The sequence below is a fragment of the Sebastes fasciatus genome, chromosome 3 (assembly GCF_043250625.1).
Source record: "Sebastes fasciatus isolate fSebFas1 chromosome 3, fSebFas1.pri, whole genome shotgun sequence".
NCBI classification, from domain to species: Eukaryota; Metazoa; Chordata; class Actinopteri; order Perciformes; family Sebastidae; genus Sebastes; species Sebastes fasciatus.
In genome coordinates this window covers 846,587-850,345 of record NC_133797.1, presented here as the reverse complement: position 1 = coordinate 850,345, position 3,759 = coordinate 846,587, and positions in this window count along the sequence as shown.

Below are 3,759 nucleotides of genomic sequence, written 5' to 3'. Positions count from 1 at the left end.
TGATAGAACTGCGTTGTGTGTATGTGTGTATTAAGTAGTACTTCGCACTATTCCCCATATTCAAAGCTGTATTTCACAGTATACGAGTGACTGTATCAGGGTTAGAAAGACATATTTTAACAACTGCAATCCAGGAGTGGAAGAATGTCTTTGAATATCCCACGGAGACTCGAGTACCGTTGCTTGACCTCAATATTGTTTGAGGAGAAGTAACATGATTTGTGTTGAAAACTGCTCCAGTAAAGTACAGAAGTTGCTATTTTGAAAACTACTGTATTAGTTAAAATACATAGTTACTGTTTCAAGTGATATCCAAGGCTGTGACCATCATTTTGTGAAGATAATGTAGCTTGTTGAGGGGAAAACGTGTTCAGTGGCTTTGGAGGGAGAACTTCAAAGTAAAAAAGAAAAACCTTGATGATGTCATCAGCTTGGAGACAATCATTTTTTCATAATAGTATTTTTTTAATGAAGGAAGGATGATGTAATTAAAGAAGCCATGCAATCTCAGGGTAACACCACAAATCAGACTTCAGACCAGAGAACTTTGAAAGTACAATTGTTTGTTAGAAATTAACTTTACACCTTTGTAAAACCACCAATGTCTACAAGATCCATGTGCTTTTGCAACATTTCCACAGGTCACAAAGGGGAACAGAGCCCACAAAGCAGGTGTAACATGGATAGGTTCTCTTAATACATCCATGGGGTAGATACAGACGTAGGCAAAGTTGTTGGTACCCTTCCGTTAAAGCAGGGGTCTCAAACTCGCGGGCCAATTGCGGCCCGCAAGACGATATTTTGTGGCCCCCACCTTGATATGAAAGTTTAATGTTAGTGCGGCCCGCAAGTTTTTTTTTTGTTGTTTTTTTTTATAACGTTATTTTTTTGGGGGCATTTTTTCATTTTTATTGACAGGACAGTGGATAGAGTCTTGGAAAGGAGGGAGAGAGAGAGTGGATGCGGAAAGGGCCACAGGCTGGATTCAAACCCGGGCCGCCGCGGTCAGGACCAAGCCTTGTTACATGGGCGCCCGCTCTACCAACTGAGCTAACCAGGCGCCCTCGGCCCGCGAGTTTTATGTGAATGGCACTTTGCCGAGTTGTGTGTGGAAGGTCCCTTTGTTGCGCGAGCCCGAGCTGAACGAACCTACCAATCACAGTGGGGTATATGGCTCCCGGGGGCGCGCAATCGGCCGGGCTTGATGCAAGCAGAGAAACATTTCACAACAACTATGGCGGCGCCCGTGTAACATCGCATAAGCTTGATTAAAGCTTGATTTATACTTCTGCGTTCAATCGACGCCGTAGCCTGACGTGCACCTCTCCAGAAATGTAACTACACGTCGCGGCGACGCAGACCGCAACAGCTGTGATTGGTCCAGTCTCTCAGCGATGCTGAGCGGCCAGGACCCCGGACAACCACAGAAAGTTCAACTTCTCTCTGCCTCGATCTTTTCAATGTTTGTTCACACAAATCGACTCAGATATATTTTCTCTTTTCGGCGTTCCAGTAATGTCAGTAAAAGTTCTGTGGTTCAACAGTTATTAGCTCCAACTCCGCTCAGTTTCTGTTTGTAGTACAAGAAGAAGAAGAAGAAGAAGGAAACTCATAGAGACGCTGCCGCTAACTAGCGGTTTGGTGGTGTAATTGCAGAGCAACACAAACACAGCAGGCACAACTTTATTGCAGAGTGACACCAAGTGGAATGAATATATATCTTGTCACACAGCCCCAATCATGTCAAGCCTGCAGTGAAGAGAAAGGTTGGTGACGAGCACAGACAATTTCAGGAAAAGTGGGAGACGCAATAGAGGCCATGTTCAGAAGAACCGTTCATGTTCAGAAGAACCCATCCAAGTTAAAGAACTGTTAATAATGACGTTTGAGAAGATTGTTTTTTTTTTTAACAAAGCTTTTTTTGTGGAATACCTGATGCGGCCCAGCCTCACCCAGACTCTGCCTCCAGCGGCCCCCAGGTAAATTGAGTTTGAGACCACTACTCTACGGGGCTTTTAATTTGAAACACATACCGGAAGTGTTGAGTTTGTATTAACTACATAATGCCATGGGATACTACTTAATTAGTCTCCCTATGGGTGTGTCCCCAGTGTTTGTCCCAAATATGGTCATTGTAGGTAAGACCAGACCATTAATATACAAATGTGAAATTAGTGCTGTATGTAGTCTTTTATCTCTTGCTTGTCAGATAACATTCAGGAAAGCCATTAAAACTCTTCTCTCATCTCTATAAAAGGACTATGGACAGGGCTTACCATTTGTGTGTTAATGAAGTAGATTTTCTTCATCACATTTGTGTGCAAATTCGTTTGGAAGAAGACTGCTGAAGAGGTGTGTTCCCCTTGACCAATCAAAATGCAAAGTAAAGTGAGTAAAATGAGTTGTGTTGAAAACTGCTCCAGCAAAGTACAGAAGTTGCTATTTTGAAAACTACTATATGAAGTAATTGATACGTAGTTACGGTTTTAAGTTTCAGTTGTATGATGAGTTACGTGGCTTTGGAGGGAGCTCTTCAAAATATAAAAATATATCAAAGTTGGGTTTAAAAAGTGACAAGAGATTGCGTCTACAACACCCATTGGCTTTTGTAACATTGCCACCGGTCCATAGGTCAAAGGCGTGGTGCTGCCGGAGCGCACCGGAATAATGCTCCGCCACTATTTTTCTCCAAGTAAGGAAATAGAATATTCGCAGTTTACATAATCCGGTTGAAGTTCATACATTTTTTTTAAGGGCTTGAAGATCCAATCACCACTATAAGGCGTATGTCATGCAAGAGAGCTGTGAAACAGCCAATGCCAATTACAGATACGACAGCTCAGCAAAGGGAAAGTTTAAGCTCATATCTCGAAGGTTCAGAATGTCACGACATGAACACACATCACCACAAATCTGCACCCAAAGACAGATGGAGTATGATTTTCCGATAGAGATAAACAATAAGGAAATTGATTTGGTGAAACTGTTTATAACTGTTTATATGACTCACCTCGTAGGCCTACATGGTCACAGCATTTATTAATTCATGTTATCATACACAACAGTGTTTGCACTGCAATGTGTTTCAAGGATAAAACATGAGATGTTTTTTTGCTAATAAGAAAATGTGAAAGTTGTTGTGCACGGTTTAGCTGTAAAATGAGAACGCCAAGATAGGTCACATGACCGGAGCACAGCCAATAGAAACTCTCTCTGAAATGACCTGTGATTGGTCAAAGACTCCCGTCACAGCCTCGGTTTTCTAAAGCCTGAAAACAGAGCCATGAGGAGGAGCAGAAGTCTAATTATCTCGCAGAACACTTGAATTATAATATGCTGAAAGGATATTATGGAATTTTTGCCCAATGATTCCAAAAATAGAATCTATTCAGACACCTGAATGTACATAAACATGGACTGTAGTGCTCTGAGGTGTACAGATAGTAAACTCCAGCAACACTTTTGCTTCAAAACTCTCTCACCTTACTCAAAAGGCACAACCACATCCACATATATTAATACTATAAAGAAATACAGTTAACAAGAACAATGCAACTAATTTACCAGTCTCAATTAAATTGTGATGCCTCCATGACCAATTTAAGCAAAGGAGACTGAGGACAACTATGTACTAGTAAAGTCAATGTGGTGAGAAAGCCTTCATGTTTTTGACAGCCTATTTGTATTTGTTTTTGCTCTTCTCTCTTTCTGAGTGGCAAACCTCTCAATGACCTTCTTCTTAAAGTTAGGAATGTCTCT